At 32.1% G+C, this 22826-nt stretch overlaps 1 protein-coding gene and 1 pseudogene across 1 annotated transcript in view; both read right to left on the bottom strand.

Moving 5' to 3' along the window:
* The window catches only part of spz3 (Spaetzle domain-containing protein 3), a 192822-nt gene that overhangs the window by 157837 nt on the left and 12159 nt on the right, over positions 1–22826 (bottom strand). The gene's annotated exons all lie outside the window — the stretch shown is intronic.
* LOC143189432 (uncharacterized) lies at positions 21514–21610 on the bottom strand (annotated as a pseudogene).

The raw sequence follows: 22826 nt of genomic DNA, 5'->3' as shown, positions 1-22826 counted from the left end.
TGTCTGTTCACTGAGACAACATATTTGTTTCCATTTTGCCAATGTATGCGCTTAGAACCTTCTATTACTATAACGTGAACATCAAGAAGTACATTGAACTTTGAACTTTTCTCGAGTTTTTCAAATTGTACACTCATATTTAAGAGATTAGACTATATTTAATATAAAAGAAAATGCTAAAAACCTCCAATTTACTTGTTCAAAGATTCCTCTTGGTTAAAAAGCATGTATGCCAACGAGTTTTCAATCTATGAAAGAGTTGTTGAATTCTTCGAGTTAATCAATATCAATGCCAGTGACCCAAAACAATGTCTGCCGGCTTGGTTGGCGCAGTGGTAAAGGCGACAGGACAGTTCTACTGCTTTATAGTCGCGGATTCAAATCGTGCTGCTGGGATATGGTCGTAAATTTATGTTTGTGGTTGTTTAACATCTGTAATTGAAGAAAAATCCGACAATGAAAATGATTCTAGTCACGCCAGTAACTAGACTGGGTAAGAGCGCATGTCCTCTTGGAAGATCTCCAAATTAGTCACTCACCAATATGTAAGCTTAATGCCTAGAACCGTGGCTCGGAGACCAGGTTAAACAGTAGATCCAGTCCAGGTAAACCCTCGCTAGTAGAAAGGAGACTACTACTAAAATATAATAAAAAAACAATGCCCTAAAGCAAGTCCAATGGAGCTACGGAATATAACGCGCCATATGCGTCTATGGTCAAATTCATCTTAATTTTTTACAATATATCATTAATCTAAATGATGTCTCAAAAGTGTCTGCAGCCAAACGCGATGAATTGGTGACTTATATATAAATAGAATCATGTTATTATAGGACACTGCTACCAAACATAGAAAAAATGCGCTTTGGTCATGCAATTTAAGGAAGACAGTCATTATGAATCCATATAAGCGAACTACAACTGATTCACTGATTCATCACTAGATCTCCAAAACTATACACTTGATTGATTTAAAATTTAACATAGGTACTCCTTTCCGGCCGTAGACACCCACTAAGAACGGATATTGACAAATCGTACCCAAAACAGACGGACATTTTAAGCATCTTTTTATATAAAATGTCAGCTTATGTTTGTTTGTCCAAAACTCAGAATCGATGAATTTGTTTAAAAGTTTCACAGAATGTTTACAATCATAAAGCCAATTTGGACCTACGGGGTGCAAATATGGGGTTGCACTAAAAATCCAAATCAACAAGTTATCCAACGCTGTCAAAACAAAATTCTTCGATTAATTACCAATGCCTCTCGCTACGTAACCAACAAAGAATTGCACGATGACCTGGAAATAAAATGGATTTGCGAAGTTATCCAAGATTTCGCCTTAAAACATGAAAGAAGATTACTAAATGATACTATTGTGGAAGCAATACACGCAATACTGGACAACGCGCAAGATATTAGAAGATTGAAGCCAACCAAACCATCCGAACTTATATAAAGTGTATATCTTTAGTGTAAACTATAGCTGAAGTTATTATAATTTTATAATTGAGGAATATATATTGATGTATTTATCTCACACTCGTCTTCCTTGTAAATTAATCTGAGTACAAATGAAATGTAGTAATATATTAATTTATAATTAAAATTGTACTAAGTATATTTAATAAAGATATTATCAAAAAAAAACGGAATATTTTTGTTTAACAAGTTTGTTAAAAAGTATATTTATAGTCTTCTTTAATCTGATCTGAATTACACTTTACAAATAACTTCATAATTAGAACAGTTATCAACAATAGAAAATAATATTATATAACATTACAGATGGGAAGACCTACACCTCATAATCCGGACCAAAGAGGGTCAGAAAAGTAGAAACACAGTTAATGTTACAGAAATACTGTTAATATGCAGACACACCTCAACGTTCCCACTCAGGCTCTGAACTAACGAAGGGTTTGATATTTGTAGTCAGGATATGTTTTATTGTTAGGGGGGAACTGCACACGAAACATTCAGAGGGTGCAATGAGCAACTGATGTTCAAGCAAGAATGTTTTAATTAGACTTACGACTATCGAGACTGCAAAGTCCGCTATCTAAGGACGTTGATAGAATAGATCATGTATCTCCAGAAGAATCCAGTTCAGCTGATCTAATTACCTGAATTACCTATCTGAGCCTCACAATGTTGAATGGGTTTGTGTAAATACAAAAGAATAATCGGGGTGAATCGGAGTGGAGAGGAAGAGGAACATTTTACAAATAAAAATAGTTTTAACAAAAAAATTGAACCGACTTCAAAAAATAAATAAGGTCCTCACTAAAAATTAAAAAATAATCAAACTTGGAATTTAAACACAAAATACACATTTTAATATAAAATATGTACCTAATTATCGTTGTAATAATTATATAAAAATAAATAATAACCTTATTTAACCTATCTGCTGCACATATTTAATATTTTATTATATACACCCCATTTAGCTTAATACCCACCTAAACCTATTTATCCATTTACCATATTATTTAAACTACTACCAACTAATCAGTTTGAAGTCGCTGCCGAACCCAAACATTTATATTAAATTAGATTTGTTTTGTTGGTATTTTAATTTTTTGTACATGTCACAAAATTATAATATTTTATATACATATATATTTTAACGTCTCCTTTTACAAACTATGGTTTTATCTGGACTGGGCCTAAAGTTTAACGTGAACTCCGAACCACGGTCCTCAGCATTAAGCCTACTGGCTGGGCTGCCAGTGAACAACTTTAAAAATTATCCCAGAAGATATTCTCGGGTCTTACCCAGCCTGGGTACTGGCGTGACTGGGATCATTTTCCTTTTCGGATTTTACACTCTTGTCTAGAATAATCACAAATTTTAAACAATCACAATCATAAATTTACGACCATGCCCCAGCAGTATTCGAACCTACGGCTGTCGCAACAGTAGGAGGACCGTCCTATCGCCTTTACCACTACACAACCAAGCCGGATGTCTTCTGGGATGGTTTATTGTTATGGTTAAAGTTGGTCACTTTCCAGTCGGTAGGCTTAATGCTGAGGACCGTGGTTCGGAGCCCACGTTAAACTTTAGGGCCAATCCAGATAAACGCATAGTTGGTAAAAGGAGACTTTAAAATATATTAAAAAATTACGCAGTTAGTTTTTTTAGTATTACAGTGGGTAGGCCAAGTAAAGCTGCAGCCCATATGGGGAAAAATAGGAATAAAGAAACAATAATTGAAAATAAGGAACGCGTCAGACCCCGAGGTCCGGTACCTGTCTGGGTGATTGACAAATGTTTTAATTAAATAACAACAAAAAGTTATTGTTCTCGCCGGGAATCGAACCCGCAACCTCCGTTTGGGATATAACCGCTTTAACAATAAACCATAGAGGCAGTTGTCTACAATATTTTGCCGACGTCTTATATGCTATAGTTAGTGTTTAAAAAGCAAACAGAATGGCTTTCTACTTTACTCTTTCTAATAAAAAAAGAGTTTCGAAAATCGTCACGAAATTGACGGAGAAATCTGCGAATATACATTAAAAAATATATATATCCGAACAGAGAACTACAACCTTTTTCGAAGTCAGATAAAAATAACACTTTAAACTAAAACTGTTTTATAACAAGTGAGATAATATTGAAGTATACATTTGTATAAGAAACCAGTTATTTGAACTGATATAATAGTTACGCTAACGACAGTGAACTTAATAGTAATGCATTTGCCTGTGCATCTTTTGTGCATTAAGTCATCAAATTACACAATAGAGACATAACGAATCGCTTCAAATGCAATCTTTAACATTTAATGGATTGATGGTTTTGAACGTTTCACGAATTGACCGTTTCATGTTTACACACCTTCGTGGCTTCTGTTTAACTTAATGGGAAAACTAGTTAATCGGCAAGATATGCAAGTGTGGAATTTGTAGGGTAGCGTTGGGTATTTTTAGATTGTAAATATAATAAAATCAATTTGATCTAGGAATTCAACAACCAGTTTATGCTAATAAAATGTCGTAATTAACCGAACATATTTTAACGGATAAATAATATTTCCAATATGTTAAAAATAAGAAAAATATTGATTGTTACAAATACATATGCAGCAGATTAACGATCGGTGTGGGCTAAAGAGAATCACCAGATTTAGCTAACAAGCTTAAGCAACTTTTTCTTTTAAAATATAACATTTCTATTTAAGTACATTGTATGGTATTATATTTGGTCATTCAGAATCATGCAAAAAAATAAGACACCCAATTTTGATAAGCCAATATACAATTATTTAATTATTAGTAGTAGTTATTAAAATAGAGTCTATTCAAAAATGTAGTGACGCACGTTATCAATATATACCTCTCTAAAGTTATAAATTCGTTTTACAATCAGACAATATTTTCCTTCTTATTTTATTCTATTTAATAAGAGATAGATTGATGTTTCAGAAGTTCGAACATGTAACCGAATGAGCCTGCAAAAGTTGTCCGTTTGTAAAAATACTACAAAATTCTTCAAAATATAATTATGGGTTATAAACCGGTAAAAATGCAAACCGCCGCGGTCCTTATTGAAAATAGTTTATGCGCGTTGCAGCTGCACTGAATATTAGTACGGACACGGTCACTAAAATATCTCAAAAAATAAAAAACAATATAACCTTAAATCCTGCAAAAAGAAACCATCCTTATGCGAAGCAGGTGACGAATTAAGATCAGCTTGATGTTATCTGTATCTGGGATCAATTATACGAAATGTACAAAACAGTAACTGGTTTTTTCAATCGCAACTTAATTTAATACAATTATTTCAGAGAATGCTGTTAGTCTGGAAAGTATCCATAAAAATCCAAACGACATGCACCTATTTGAGGATACTTTGAGGATACTATTGTAGAACATCCCTTCATTCACTGTTGAGTAACATAGGATATAAGTGGTGTAAAGATAATCCACGAAGGGGTTAAATTCAACTTTCAGACATTGCTTTTAAAGAATACAATTTTTATTATATACAACAAAATTAAGAAATAATTATTATACCAATTTTCATATTTAGATGAAACATGGATATTCGAAAATGGTACATTGGGTCACTCATGGCAAGATGATAGTAAATATAGTGTAAAGACAACAAAACTTGATGGAAGAAGGTAAACATTGTAATAAATATCGATTAGGTTTTATTAATTATGGAACAACAAACAAGAATGGTTTAATTCCTGTTGCAGAATTTTTGTTTTCCACTAAGTCCAAGAATGATTACCATGGATAAATGAACCACAACTTGTTTTTGCAATGGTTTGAAAATCTGTTTTTAATGAACTTGAAGGAAACATTAGTTATTGTTAAGGACAATGCACCATACCATAGTACACTGGTAGAGAAAATCCCAATAAATGCATCAACAAAGGCTGCAATTAAGGAATAGCTTAAAGTATGAAATATTTCAAATTGTTACTTGGTAAATCCGATTGCTGAACCTTATGACCACAAAGTATTATGCCTTCCTCCCTATCACTGTATATTTAATCCATTTGAGTTGATATGGAGTATTGCAAAGAATTATTACAATAGATATTCAGATTGAGAAAGATATTCAAAGTAGATCTGTCTGGATTTATGGAAAGAAGCATTGTCGACAATAACACCTTCGGTTTGGATGAGCTCGATCAGACAAATTGAAGAAGAAATTAACAAATGGTGGAATTGTGAGCAAGTTTTTGATTGATTGGAAATAAACAGCTTAATTATTTACTCGAGAAGTGATTATGAAAGTGGCAGTGATTGAATAAAACTTTATGAATTTGGTTTACGATTCAATGCTGATAATTACCAAGACACTTATACTTTAATTGTAGGAAATTGTGTTATAGAGTATGAAAGTTTTATATTCAAGTGTGTTATTGTTCACAATATATCTGAACCTTTAGTTAAAATAAATGAGGAGAGAAATAATACTAACTGTTTTGTAGATATGGAAAATGCATTAAGGAGGATGCGATGATTAAATCTAATTTTATTAAGAAAGATATACACAAGTAGTAACAGGACAAACTAAGGAGAAATACAGTGATAACAAAACGCACAAGTTATTGCGCTTTGAAAATGGAGATACCGGGAAGGTTATTTTCGTGATATTTTATTCTTTACTTCCGGGAAAAAGAAATAATGCAGCACATGCTAAAAATTATCTTGTGATCAGATCAATCATTGAAAAATTGATAAAATTCTAAAGTATACATAGGGGGCACTGCTGTGGGATATCGATCACACAGTTTGCTGATAAAACTGAATACAAAAAGAATAGCTTGATATGATAGCTTGATAAATTAGCGGTAAAAAAAGTAATACGCTGAAGTACTATTATCAATCGCTACTGAAAAACGAACCCGAGACATTTTCGAAACAAATGATGACTGGGGCATCACCTGTAGCAACAATGTGTGAAGGAGCCCGAAAAAATGGTACAAACTGTTGCAAAATGAACACTGATACCAAGGAAGGTGATTAAGTTTACTGTTACTGTTGGTGGGATCAGAAATTAACTGTTTATCATGAACTTCTTGAAACAAGCTCAAACATCATTCGAATATAATTTTTTCGGATTTTGCAAAACCCTCTTATTGGCTTAAAGCTAGCTTCAAAAAAACTTGCAAAAATGGCTTGATTTAGTTTATCGCTCAGAAATCTATTCTAACTGACAGAATTATCAATTTAACAGCATAGTAGCAGAAGAGCCATCGATTTAAACAACGCATCTAATTAATTAGTTTAGTAAAATTCTTTCTTCCTTTCAAAAAATTCCAACCCATTATAGTATGAAATGAAATGGATAAATCTTGAGGAATTAGATCGTATTCATTCACTATATATTGTATAAATATGGATTAATCTAATTCGCAGTTTGAAAAAGTAACAAAAAAACACTCAGTGAAATGAAGGCTTTACAAAAAAAATTATAATCGATTAAAATAAAACATACTTGGTTGCTAAATGGGACTGATTAAATTAAATTATTAAGAAAGCACAGTATTTAATTTATTATTCATGTAATATCCCTTAAGCATCAATCGATCGAAAATAAATATCTTTTAATCAGATATGAAATATCAGGGTCATAAAAATAATGGTTACTCTAATAAAAATATGTAAAATGTATTTTAATTATATATATTTTACAATTATGCGCTTTAACATGAATCCAAATTATTATCTGGGTTTCTGGAATACTTTTATATATACTTAAAAATATATACTATAAAAAATAAATTTATACGGTTTACTGCGGTTGAAACGATCTTTGTATAAAACTTGGTATTATGTATAATATGAAAGAAATAACAAAACAGTTTCCTGAGACCGCATGCCTGAACAATACCTAAATCTGCGTAATTTGTGTTTAAATTATATGTCCCTATAATCATATGGAACTATATTCCAGTAATGACGTACGAGTAATGATTGTACGAGACTTTTCACACTTCTCCCATTGGAGTCGACTGTGGTAAGATATACTATCACTTCTTCGTATCGCCCGTATATCGTTGAATGTTGAACGAAAACTGTCATCAATCAAGACATTATCCAGAAATATTGAATCAATCTATCCTGGTTATTTCTATGCCAGCTGATGATACACAGTAAAAATTGTTCAATGAGAAAAACAATAAACAAAAGTACTTCAATTAATATAACTATTGTTGTTAAATTCTCCATATCAAAACATTCCTAATATTTATTACCAGCTATTTCTATGTAAGGGTATAAATGATACTTAAGTAGGGACACAGGGTATATACAAATTACCAATATATCGATAACGATATATTTCAAATTAAGTCACCATCAGTATAATATAACATTCTATTATACAAATAAATCGATTTTTTTACTCGTAAATAAATCCAAAATTTTATCTTAGTTGTTATCAACCGCTTATATAATTTCCTATCTGTAAAAGGTCAATAAATAGTATTACTAAAATAACAAATACGTTTTCTATTGTTGTCTCTTCAATAACTTCAAGTCCAGTGTTTTATACCAGCTATCAAACTTAATAATAACTTTGATTATCTATTTCCATGTAGCTGGTTTCTGTTTTTAGTTATAAGCAATCCAGTATGAAAAATTGCATTTGAAAAGCATTTTCATGGTCACAATTGATCATTTCACAAGTCACAAGTGACTCATTTCCACTAAACAGATTGGAATTGTCTTCATTATATGGATATGTAGATGAAATTGATGCGGCCATAAATTCATACTCTACTAACATAAGCCACATCTTTTGATAAATATCGACATTTTCGGTAGTACATATATCCATAACTACAGGTTATCCGATATATCATTTCATGACTCTGCATAAGTCACTAGCTAGAATTAAATTGAATTATTTAAATGACAATTGTTTGTCAACAAAGCAACAACAACAAAGCAATTTGGTACTCCGTCTAATGTTACAATTATCCAGAGTCAAGAAGTGGAGCCTGATACAATTACTTCATCGAATATATATTAGTTTCTTTTATTTTTGAACCTTCGAATCATTGTCAGTCGGGTAAAAATGTTCTGAGTACATACAAGGTCAAATACGAAACTCCTGAGTTACAAAGTTTTGCACAAGTACCGAACACAAAGAGAATCCCACGCTATACATTTATATTTAAATAACAAGAGTGTCACGAGTTATCGTAGCTCGAGGTCCATAGTTTGAACTCAAATCGTAAAACAATAGCACGCGCAAAAAGTCCTAACCTATGAATTCCTCTGGAGAGTCACTAACATCTACATCAAAGCACAATAATATTTGTATGTGCTATGTATAGGGTATTAAGATGTGCTAAAACCGAATAAATATGTTTTTGCAAACGTCTATTGACATCAATTGAATAAATTGAACGTCATATTATAGCAAAAAATACGAGCAACAGCAGATAATAGAACAGCAGCCATCATTTCGCACGACAATTAAGGCGACTCCTTGAAAAAATTGGGATGAATATACTATAACAGCTCGAATTGGAAGTTCTGCCATACCTAGTGCTCTCAACAAGTAAAAAATGTTTAATGACAAGAATGATACTTAAATTAGTTTTAGGTTTTTTGTGTAAAAGCTTAATTGTAAAAATCAGTACCATATATTTATCCAAAATATTTTCCATCTGTAGCCGCTACGTTTCTCTTCTTTTCAACAGTTTAAGAAATGAAGCACCACCCATGCAAGTCACGACTCATATAGGACAAGTAATAATCAGAATGAGCAAGATTTGGAGAATACGATAGGTGAGATAGCACTTCCCATTCTAATATTTCCAAGTATGTTTGCACCGGTTTTGCAACATATGGTCGAACTTTATCATATCGAAGAATAAAGTTGTTAAGTCTTTGTTCGTATTCCGGTCGTTTTCGCGCAGTTCCCACATCAATTGTAGAAATAGAAATCTCCATTGTTTGGCTATCTGAAATATTCGTATCTATTATCAAAATTGCCACTTCTAAAACGTCAAAACCACTATTCTCATATTGAAATCGATGGAGCCTTGTTGCAATTAACTTCACACAACAAAATTTTGTTTGTTGATACTTCGACGAAATGGCACTAAATATAGTAAAAGTAAAGCCTGTAAATGGTGCCAGTTCGATTTAATACATAGATCTGTTATAAATTTTTTAAAATTAATTTATAAGCCATATATATACACAAAAACCAAGAGAATAAGTTCAAATCAATTTTTCAATATATATGCAGTACTTAATCTTATATATAAAAATGAATCGCAAAATGTGTTGGTAAGCGCATAACTCAACAACGCCTGGACCAATTTGACCAAGTCTTTTTTTAAAATGTTCGTTGAAGTTCAAGGATGGTTTTTACGGCGAGAAAAATTAGAATTATTGCTGGAAAAACCCTAAAAATAGCCCTTTTCTTTTTCCCATACAAATGATTTGTAACTAAAACGTAGTCAATTTGAGCTTTATTGCTATGGTATAAAGTTCATATTAAATTACAAGCACTCACTGTTGTCTAAGCAATGTAGGTGTGTTCCTAACGTCAAAGATCATATCTATCAAAACAATGTGCGTGTGTGCGTTAGAGCACAGAATACATAGTTGGAGGAGTTTAATGTCGCGTTCCGAAACTCGCGTTTCTTTTGTATTAGTTTCGGCACGCGAGATAAAATGCATCAGTTTCCACGTCATTACATCAGTCAAACAAAAATCGCGTTAACAACAGTGTTTTATTATTTTTAATATCCAAATTTTAAATAAATAAAACAATTCGTACGGCTTAAAAGGATTTGAGTTCAAGTCATATCAAATTAAAAAAAAAAGTTTTCTGTTACAGATGACTTTTGACAGATGACAGATGAATTGTCAACTGATACACGAAACAAATTCGTATATCGTGTTTTGTGCAGAGTGTTTAGTTAGTTAGTGTTTGTTTAGTTCGTGATTAGTGAAAAAATAATTTATATTTGATATGCCTCCTATAAGACTAAGCAATTTAGGTAGAAGTACCAGAAATGCTATAAACCAAGCTAATTACCGATCTAATCGTACTGCACAAGAAAGTGACGACGGAAATGAACGTGAAAGAATTCGGATATCACAAACGCGTGAAGCGCGAGCGCGACATTCAACTAATAATCGCGCAAGTTTGAATCGAGCTGCTTTCAGTTACGATGTGTCAATTGACTACAGTAACTACCAATGTGTTGTTATTGGTTCTATGAACTTGGTTTGCTCACACTGTAAGGCATTAAAATACAAAAACGAAGCCAATGGGTTGTGTTGCGCAAATGGTAAAGTGAAATTGATACCATTGGATCCACCACCAGAACCATTGTACTCATTGGTTTCAGGAATAGGAACAGATTCTATACACTTTTTGACACATATCCAACAATATAACAATTGCTTTCAAATGACTTCATTTGGGGCAACAAATGCAGTTCGGGAAAATTTTATGCCAACTTTCAAGGTATGTATTATAGCAGTTACTCATAATTATTTTAGCGAACAAAATTTTCTGTCACCAAAGTTAAGATGTGTTACTAATCTTCAATTTCTTAATCATTACGAAATATATCACTTAGTCATCATGTTATATGGTGATTCAGTTTCAGTGACACTTTTATTATATTTTATATTTGATAGATATTAGTTAAAACTAAATATATACTTTTTAAGATCAAATATTATTTAAGTTTGATCACTGACAATCCATTAATTTATACCACACCATAATATTTTTTTTATTTACAGATACAAGGGCAAATATATCACAGAGCAGGTTCACTGTTACCAGTGTCAGATAGCGACAACAAATTCCTGCAAATTTATTTTATGGGCAATATACCAAAAAAAAGAAACGGAGAGATTAACATTCATCAGGTTGAATCAAACCAAACTCCGATCTGAAGAGTATATTCACCTTCGAGATGCGATTAATACTGATGGAAATGCACAGAATGTCGGTCGGATGACTATTCTTCCAGCAACATACATCGGAAGCCCTCGGCATATGCACGAATATGCTCAAGATGCCATGTCGTATGTTCGTCATTATGGTACAGCAGATTTGTTCATCACATTTACATGCAATCCGCAATGGATAGAAATTAAGCAGGAGTTATTCCCTGAGCAATCACCCATTGATCGTCATGATATTACAGCCAGAGTCTTTAGACAAAAGTTGAAATCTTTAATGAATTTCATCGTAAAACATAATGTGTTTGGTGAGACACGCTGCTGGATGTATTCTGTGGAGTGGCAGAAACGAGGATTGCCACATGCACACATTTTGATTTGGTTGGTTGAAAAGATAAGGCCAAATGAAGTTGATGCAGTGATATCAGCTGAAATCCCTAATGTACAAATAGATCCTGGATTGCATGAGGTAGTTATCAAAAACATGATAAATGGTCCCTGTGGAACTCTTAATCAAAATTCACCGTGTATGATGGATGGTAAATGTTCAAAACGATATCCATGGACATTAATATCGGAAATAATTACTGGTAATGACGGTTATCTATTGTATCGTCGCAGATCGACAGCAGACAATGGAAAATCAACAATTGTCAAATTAAATCAACAAGATATTGAAATAGATAATCGTTGGATTGTTCCATATTCACCCATTTTATCAAAGACATTCAAAGCACACATCAACGTTGAATCTTGCCATTCAGTGAAATCGATTAAATACATTTGCAAATATGTAACCAAAGGGAGTGATATGGCTGTGATTGGAATTGGTGCAGAGAATTCTAATGATGAAGTTACCCAATACCAAATGGGCCGCTATGTCAGTAGTAATGAAGCAGTTTGGCGAATATTTTCTTTTCCTATTCATGAGAGACACCCTTCTGTTGTTCACTTAGCTGTGCATTTAGAAAATGGACAAAGAGTGTATTTTACAGCACAGAACGCAGTACAAAGAGCTGCTCAGCCACCATCTACTACATTAACCAGTTTTTTTGAGACATGCCAAAACGATGATTTCGCACAAACATTGCTATATTCTGAAATGCCAAAATATTATACCTGGAATCAATCCTCAAGGAGATTTATACGACGGAAACAAGGAAAACCAGTTCCAGGATATACAGATGTATATTCCACCGATGCGATTGGCCGGATTTATTCAGTACATCCAAGCAATGATGAATGTTTTTATTTACGACTGCTATTAGTCAATGTACGTGGCCCAACATCATTCCAACAGTTACGAACTGTTGATGGTGAATTGTGTGGATCCTACAGAGAAGCCTGTCAACGTTTGCAATTGCTTGAAAATGACGCTCATTGGGATCAAACTCTCAATGATGCTGTAATATCATCACACGCTCATCAAATACGAACATTGTTTTCTATAATCATATCTACATGCTTCCCATCAAACCCAATTGATTTGTGGATGAAGTACAAAGATTATATGTGTGATGATATTTTGTATCAAATACGGAATAGAATGGGAAATCCAAATATACAAATCAGTGAAGAAATTTACAATGAAGCATTGATTTCAATTGAGGACATGTGCTTGATAATGTCAAACAAACTATTAATTCAATTAGGCCTGACCGCGCCCAATCGTCCAATGCATGACGCTTTTAACCAAGAGTTGCATCGAGAAAGACTGTATGATCTCAACGCTTTGAAAGAATTAATTCAAACAAATCTTCCACTGTTAAATGAACAACAGAAGTATGTATTTGAAACTCTTATGAAAGTAACAAATGATGAAACTGGAGGGATTTACTTCTTAGATGCACCTGGTGGTACAGGAAAACCTTTTTTGATTTCATTAATATTAGCAACAATTCGCTCACAAAATAAAATTGCACTTGCACTCGCTTCGTCGGGAATCGCAGCAACTTTGCTTGAAGGTGGTCGAACAGCCCATTCAGCACTAAAATTGCCATTAAATATGCAAAGCAATGAAACTCCAACCTGCAACGTTTCGAAGAACTCTGCAATGGCAAAGGTTTTGCAGCAATGTAAATTGATTGTTTGGGATGAATGCACGATGGCACATAAAAAATCTTTGGAGGCTTTAGACAGAACCTTAAAAGATCTACGTAGCAATAATAACCGATTTGGTGGTGCAATGATTTTATTAGCAGGAGATTTTCGTCAAACATTGCCAGTGATTCCACGATCAACGCCAGCTGATGAACTCAATGCATGTCTAAAGTCCTCCAATTTGTGGAAACATGTCAAAGTACTTCATTTAAGCAAGAATATGCGTGTCGAGTTGCAAAATGACCAATCTGGAAACATATTCTCTAAACAACTCATTGACATTGGTAATGGCAAATTTCCTATAGACATGTTGACTGGCTGCATTAACTTTCCTCAAAGTTTCTGTCAGTTAACTCGATCAAAAGATGAACTTATTCAGAAGGTGTTTCCAGATGTTTCTCAAAATTACAGAAACCATGATTGGTTGAGCGAACGAGCTATACTGGCTGCAAAAAACATAGATGTAAATGAATTAAATTTCAAAATTCAAGAACAAATTACAGGCGAATTGAGGATATATAAATCAGTTGATTCGGCTACTAATCAAGATGATGTAGTCAACTATCCACCGGAATTTTTAAACTCGCTGGATTTGCCAGGATTGCCACCTTACAATCTTCAATTAAAGGTTGGATCGGTGGTTATAATGTTGCGAAATATCAACCAACCGCGTCTTTGCAACGGTACACGGTTAGCGATAAAAAAATTACTAAACAATGTGATAGAAGCAACTATACTCAAAGGAAAGTATAAAGGAGAAGATGTTCTCATACCGCGCATCCCAATGATTCCGACTGATGTGCCATTTGAGTTTAAACGACTACAGTTTCCAGTGCGGCTTGCTTTTGCTATGACTATAAACAAGTCCCAGGGGCAATCATTAAGTGTTTGTGGTATTAATCTAGAAAACCCATGTTTCTCACATGGTCAATTGTATGTTGCCTGTTCCCGTGTTGGAAAACCATCAGATTTGTTTATCTATGCGCCAGGTAATCAAACAAAAAACATCGTATACCACAAAGCACTACAATGATAATAATAATAATAATTATGATTCACATGATTAACAATAAAGCGATTACTTACTTTTCAATCCTTATATGTGTTTTATTTAATTATTTTTTATTCACAACGCCCTATCACCAAGGTGATGGTTCTGTTCAGGAGAATTTTTTAAAATACGTAGGCACAAAAACTGCCACATTACAAATCTTTTTGACAGGACGAAGTCTGTCGGGTCAGCTAGTAGTTTATAAAAATAATTAACAATAGCTCTATAAAGTTTAGTAATAATTATTCTATTGTTAGTTGTTATAACCTTTTTTGTATGATAATTTTAAATAATATTAGCACGCGTCTGTTTTGTTAATTAAGGTAATTTCTTATTTAGTTTTGTCATCGACATTTCAGGAAAAGAAACAGGTTACTGACTCGACTTATAACAGTTTATCAGAATTAAAATTAAATTAAATAATATACGAGGTCAGCTCAAAAATGTTTTACTATAACCGATAAATATTTTATTATAGAAGAAGCTTTTAAGTTTAATTCAAAATATTATACAAATTGTAATCTATGGTTTGATATTTAATTATAAAGGTAGGAAGGATACGATTAGGAACTCTAATTAGAATTAAAATACGAACAAACAATTTTTTATTACCATAAAAATATGCAATCTGACCAGAATTTCCGAGAAGCAGTATTTTGGTTATGTCAAAAGAAAAGTCATTTTAGAATTGATTGGTTGTTTGTTGACATTTATTATGAATTAACTTTGTTGATTTAATTATAGAAATACTGGTCTAGGATAGTTTTAAATAACAATTTCAAAAACAGAAAGTGGTATATCCAGTGGAGAATTTAATATATTCTAATTTTGTCGCCTGTCTGTAGCTGCTATAATTCAATACCCTAGTTCATACTTTTTTTTGTTAATACAATTGCCACTCTATGATTTGTGCAATGGAATAATTTTAAAATTCATAAGAACAAAAATATGTTGTACAAAGCGCTTAGTAATTTTTCACACATTTGATTTTTCACATTGATCTGTTCAGTATACTGTATGGTACTAAAGTATTGTAACATTAAAGACTTGTTTTCTCCACGTATATAATGCCACTAAATTCTGCCACTAGTCCACTTACCCTGCTGTTAAATCCGCCACTGACTATATCCAATGTTTAAATAGAAGCATAAATCGGTAAAATGGTAAATAATAAAAAATAGGGAGTGGTCAAGGTAACAGGACGCTCCCCCTACTATTATCGTAAATTTATCGTCGGCATAGTCGTAAATTTGTATTTGTTTGTTTGAAGTTTTGATTGTCCAAAAGGCAAGAGTACAAAGTCCGGCAAGGAATATGATCCACCTCATGCTAGTAGCCAATCTCTGTAAGACCGGTTGTCTTCTGGGATCATCTAAGTCGATAACACGCCACTCATTCACAAAGGAAAAAATCGGAATTCAAAATTAAATTATTTTAAGTTCCGATTATAAACGATTTGTCAATAATATTAATATATAAAAGTAACGTTTATATTTATTTTATATGAGAATGATTCTAAAACAAAATCCTTATTTTGGAAATAAATTTTATAAAACTCAAATATACACACAAAGATAATCATTTAGCACATATATGAAAGATCTATTAATTAGTGAATACATTTTTGGCTACAATTAATTTACATTAAAATTAATTATTAAAATTTCGTTCAAGTAAAACCTCAGTTCAAAAAAACAGTTCAAATAATATCTGAATTGTGATAGTTTTTCATCACGTACGTTGACCTGCTATATCTCTCCTCTAAATAGAAAGAGAAGATCCAATTTAAACGTGGCCGTAAAAGTCTGAAAGACAATTTACATGAAATACGCCCAAAAAAAACTGTAATAAAATGGATTGTCAGTATATAGGTTTTGGAGACATTTGGGGCTGATAGAACGGATACTAATTTAGAAAAAAATTGAAGGAAGCTCTGAAAACCTCATTAGGTTGTATTTTCTTTATACTACATCTTATTGAAGACTCTTAATACAATCTCGATAACATCGGTATATAAGAACGTTTCTTGCGCATGAGTTTTACTTATAAATTTTATACATATTTTTTATCAGTTCAAATGGCTTCGAGAAGTTGACGTTGACCCGTTTTGTTATATTGGCAGCGAATTTATTAATGTAAGATGCAAAAAATAAGCTCTACATGTATCATGTAACTCTTGTAGATATATTCTGGAAGGTACGTTTATTTTACTTTCTTATTTTTATTGTATGGAACTATTTATTAAGTTATATGTTACGTCTTATTGTGGGCTGGTACGGAGGTGAAAAAAATGTATGAAGTTTTTACTCCAAGTGGCCATCAAACAGATGGTTATTTTTGCCTTGTAAATACACTTAAAAATTCAAATAAAATATCTTTCTTGATATATCCTCGACATTCGCTCCAATACCCCATGGAGAAAAAATCCCTCAAGGTAGCCATCCATGACGAAGTTCATTTATAGCCGCACATTCCGAATTCGATATTGAATCTGAACCAAAAATACCACACCTCGTCAATTAATGATTCACTAAGGGAGTTAAATTTTCCAAAAAATAAAGCGGAGTTGGCGTTGCGGTTAAAATAATGAAATTTTCTTCGAATGTTCGAATATCCAATACCCTGAAAGTATACAGTATACCTCATGTATTATATTTGGAGTTGATAAGAGAAAATTTTGTTTGACATGTCAGGGGAAGTAAAACTGTTCATTTTTAAACATTGGACTCTATTTGAAGACATAAATCATACATAGAATTTATTTATATTTTAACAGAGTATTCTTTGTGTCAATCATTAAAATTTGTACAATTTATGTATTTTTATTGAGTTGGTTTTTAGAATTTTTTACACATAAAATAAAATTCTGAACTATTTCTTGTTCTTGTTCTTATTCTTATTTCTAGTTATAAAAGCAGCAAAATCTAGGTACATATGTCTCATGTGCAAAAATGCTATAGACCGATTTTATTACTAAAAGAATTGCAAGACTTTTACTGGACAAAAACTCAGCCCAAACTCTCAAAGAACCTTCAGATTGCTTATGAGTTACAAAAAGAGGGCAAAACCATCTTGACCCGTTTCAACACACATTGTGAATATACACTATTACAGCTCGAGGTAGTAATTCTGCCACACCTAGTGTACTCATAAAATATAGCGCCTTCTAATAACCACTTATTAGGATCAATGCAGCAAATCTTGGCTGACCACGCTTTCAAAATGCCCAATAAGTGCGAAAATTGATCGATTATTGGATCACTACCAAATCCATACCGTTCTTTCTATACGATATCGCCGTGTTGCCAGAAAGATGGGAAAAAATTGCAGAAAGTGACGTAAATATGTAACATAGTGTGTACATGTATAAAATTGTACTATTTTTCGCAATCGATGCTCTTTAAATTGATATTGCCAGATTAAAACAAAATTAGATTAATTAAAATAAAGTCTAATAGTAGCACAAACTTTATACAAATTTGTGTAGTTCGATTTGCTTCAATATTCTAATTTTCTGCGTATAATACAGTAACTGTATAACAACTGCCACGTTGGTGTGATTTAGTAACTTTCTTTCATGTATCACTCAAGTACTATTTTTCTTTTTATTAATAAATCGACAGCATGTAGAGCAGATAGAGGTGTGATCCCAAAACACTACTCTGTAGAACTTTAGTCAAAATAGGTTTAGCTGTGGTTAGTGTTAGTAAAATCTTACACGAACTTAAGTAAGCTATGTCCACAATGGATCTCGCTTTTGCTAAATACTGAAGGAAAAATTCGATTGTATCTCAAATTATAACTCAATGCATATTTTTATTATGAGAATATGATTAATTGTATGTGTTTTTTAATTAATTTTGAATTATATAACTAAAATATAGGCCCCAATATTGTAATTGTATTTCCGTACTTCAATAATTTCAATTACCCTTGACACAATACAGATTAATACAGGTAATTATTTAATATAACCTCTTAAATTTTCTCGATCATGTTCAAGGTGATAAAGACAAAATCGACAATGTGGTTCTCTTTGCTACTTCCTCGACACCATAGAAAGCGCGAAAATGTCATGATTATAGATGATATTGTAAAATAAACATCGAGAGATCAAGGTCGAATTAAATAATGTCTGCACCGAATTAAATCAATTATTTTTTGTCGGTCGCATTTTGAACTAACTCGTTTCTTATATACTAGTGGGGGAAAAATAAGTAAAAATGTTAGTTTAAGCAATTCATGAAACTCTTACCGCTCATATTACCTTGAATATACTATAGTTCAACGAAATTTAAAAGGCAATTATGTCACGTTACTAGATTTGAACAAATACAAAGTAATACTTCATATAATATTGACATTTCCGAGGTCTACCTTGTGGTAACAATTATTGCTTGTTAAAGATGTGTTCAAGGGGTTTATTAATAAAGCATTAGGTTGCGCATTCCATAACAATTGTTCAATAACAGACTTCTATTGCTCATTTGTCATTCAATTGTCAAGTACAATATTAAGTGGGTCTTTGATGCTGCTATTTTTAAAAGACTTATTATAGTGATGGATTAATTATAAAAATTTCATTAAAATATATTTTTTCATTAAATAATATTTTGTATTATAAGTTCAATGTTCAAACCACTGTCCAATGTTCTTGCATTTCAATCCAAATTTCATTCATCATTCTCAAAAATTCTTAAAAAATATTTGCTGATGGCTATCTGTGATGGGAGGTGCATACATCACCAAGATTAATTATAGTCCAGTTAAAATAAAATTGGGAAACAGTGTGATGGAAACTATTGTTCATGGTCACTTATTATTCATTCAAAATTAAAAAATATCCTCGTCTTAAGATTCAATCCATAAATAGCCCACTTTTGTAAGTCTCAAAAGGAAATCCTTGTACCAAAAAGCCATGTACTATTGCTCGAGATAGGCAATAGTTGATTAGAAATACCTAGAAATGGAAAATCAAAAAGGACTTCCCAGTTGAATGTTTCCAAATAAGTTTTGATCAATATTGAGACTTGCCTACAAATTTTGTCATGCTGAAAAATAATTTTGTAGTATATTTCGAAGTTCGATTCAAATATATCAATTGTAGATAGTTATTAGATTAGATTGGATATATAGAGTTGTTAATATTGAACCACATAATTCTTGTCCATCAATTGCTCCCTGTTTAACTCATAATATTCTACGCTTCGAATTGTTATAATAGAATAAATTTTCATGATCGACAATAATAACCTCTACGTCATTGACGAAACAGTATGTCACTAACTAAAAACCACTGTCCAATGTTCTTGCATTTCAATTAAAATTTCGTTCATCATCATCAAACATTTCCAAATAACATCTGCTTCCTAATTTGGATGTCAACTAATTTGTAATAATTGTAATAATTTTATAAATACTAGACTGTTTGCCACTAAAGCAATTTATATGGATCAACTCTTTTAATATTTATTTTGACAAGTCGCCTTTGCAAATCATTCCTTAGCCTGTTATCAAGTGTGCAATGCTTTTAGAAGAAGCTTCCCATATTTCCATATGTTTCATTAACAGTAAGCATTCAGTCGACTATAAGGATAATTAAGAGCAAATAAGTTTCTATATATGCCACCATGATCAAATATACTCTAATTTTTTGAAATATGGGTGGTAACAAAGAAGAATAAAAAAGGTTAAATATATCAGAGAGATACATAAATGCAGATAACAAATACTAATACAAAAGATAAGTATGGTAAAGATAAGTAAGGTATTATATATATATATATATATATATATATATATATATATATATATAATATATATATATATATATATATATATATATATATATAATATATATATATATATATATATATATATATATATATATAATATATATATATATATATATATATATATATATATATATATATATATATATATATATATATATATATATATAGCTGAAACATTACACTAAATAGTGTGGCATTCAGTAAATTAATTATTTCATTCTGGTCAAAACTTTAAGTTTTCAAAAATCTCCTTAGGATTTGAAATGTTTTTATCAAAAAATCATATCAAAGTCTATAAAGTAAATAATCAAAATAAATGATACAAAGTTAAAAGAATAAAATATCATATAGTCACATATTATATTACATTAATCGCTAAACACCTTCACATTTATCAATGCTTTAAAATGTTTTAATTTTACTATTGTTTTATTTTACCAAATTTACCGTTAGCCGGCTGGGTGGAACAGTCATAAAGGCGATACGACGGCCCTCCTACTATCGCGATAGCCGCGGGTTCGAATCCTGCTGGGGCATGCTCGTAAATGTATGTTTGTGATTGTTTAATATTTGTGATTATCCTAGGCAAGAGTGTAAAATCCGACAAGGAAAATGATCCCAGTAACGGCAGTAACAGGCTTTTAAGTAAGGTAAGACCGGATGTCTTTTGGGATGATTTTCTAAGTTGGTTACTCGCCCGTCGGTATACCATATACAATAGGAACGACAAATTATCTACCGGATAAGAGTTGGAGCTTGCAGCGCCTATATATATATATATTTTGTGTCACCAATTTGATGGCTATTCCTGGTTGGTTTATTTGGGCATATTTCATTTTGTTGTAATATATTTAATTGTAGCACATATTACACAAAAATTTTAAGCCTAAAAATTTCTCCTCGATATAAGCTTTAACCGTTTCAAATTACACGCTTTTCATAAAAAAAAAGACAAGGGATCAAGTACAAAGATACACTGCATTTATTTGTATTATATAGTACGATAAGCTTAATCTTATCCACAAATAGGACGAATTAATTAATGTGTATGAAGATTAGAATTTTTACCTTCAATATGGCACATATTCTTACGCCTAATATAAAGTTTGTTTATTAATACTAGTCCATTCTAGCTGTTTTAAAAATGTGGAACGCTTCACGATTTTGCGTATTATCTTTGCGCTTGGGCCAAGCTAACCTTCTCTCTATCGTTATGTTATGTACAATATATATGTACCAAGGAAGAGAACTTAACACGTGCGCTACCGATCTGTGATAAAATACTTACCCTAGAAGCCCACTACGTTATTTCTAATTTCAACAATAAAATACCCTTAATAACTTTTTTTAACGTATGTCCGGGCTAGGTCTTAATATTTTTTAGACTCAATTTTTTTTGTGTCACGCGCAAGAGCGTGATCGGCACCGAGGTCAAATTTTATTGCAGACGGCCGCGTAACGCACGAGCCCGTAGCGAATAAAAATGGACAGAATAGGAAAATATATTGTTGATTAGAAGATATAATTTAATATACCATAACAAAATTGTATATGGGAATGAATCAACTACTAAAAAAATATTCAGCAGGAAAACGACCAAAAATAACCTTATACAAACAAAATATCTATTTAAGTAAATTGAGAAGTCAAAATAAATAAAAACCCTACTCAGATAAATTATAAGGGTCGCCATGAATAATTTTTACGTAACCTAAACAGTAACTAGGATATCCAGGACATGCAGTGCATACATAAATAGCGTTTTTTCTTTTTCTTTTAGTAAATAACAATTTTTACATTGTTTTCTAATTACGTTTTCCGCTTTCCTCTCTTGTATTTTCAAAACATGTTCGCTGTACTTAGGGTACGTTTCATATCTAATTTTCCACTTTTAGGACGACAGAGCCTTGACATATCGATATTTTTTCTCGCCATATGCAGTTCTGTAATACATACGAATCAAAAAGGTAAAATCACGTAGTAACAAAGCACGTAAATGACTCAACTATAGTCTTTAGATAATATCAATACCACAGTAAGGGCGCAGTGCTAATGCCGAACTAAATACAATGCTTAGAAAGACCACCGCACATATAACGCGCTTGAACGTAATGGGCGCAAGCTTATATTTCGCCCTAGCGCGTTATTGGCAGCGTAGCGTGTTAAAAATATTAGAGAGTTCTTACAATTATTTTTTATTTTCCCGATATAATTATTTGGCAAATGTTGCTTGTTAATGATTTATATCCCTTTGGTGATCTTTTAAGGCTAGACTACGTTTCAACTTATTTTTGATTTTACTACTTTTTATCAGTGACTGTTTTCAATCGCTATTTTCGGTCCGATTGATTTTGTTACTATTTACTATCGACTGTTTCAGTCGTGTACTTTTAGATACTATTTTTGGTTCCACTAGTTTTATTCGACTGTCGTCCTAGCCGCGACATTGACAA

Source organism: Rhynchophorus ferrugineus, unplaced genomic scaffold (assembly GCF_030347505.1).
Source record: "Rhynchophorus ferrugineus isolate W39M unplaced genomic scaffold, kcgeb_rfMv2 rfM1, whole genome shotgun sequence".
Lineage (NCBI taxonomy): Eukaryota > Metazoa > Arthropoda > Insecta > Coleoptera > Curculionidae > Rhynchophorus > Rhynchophorus ferrugineus.
This window is presented reverse-complemented; position numbering and strand designations above follow the sequence as displayed.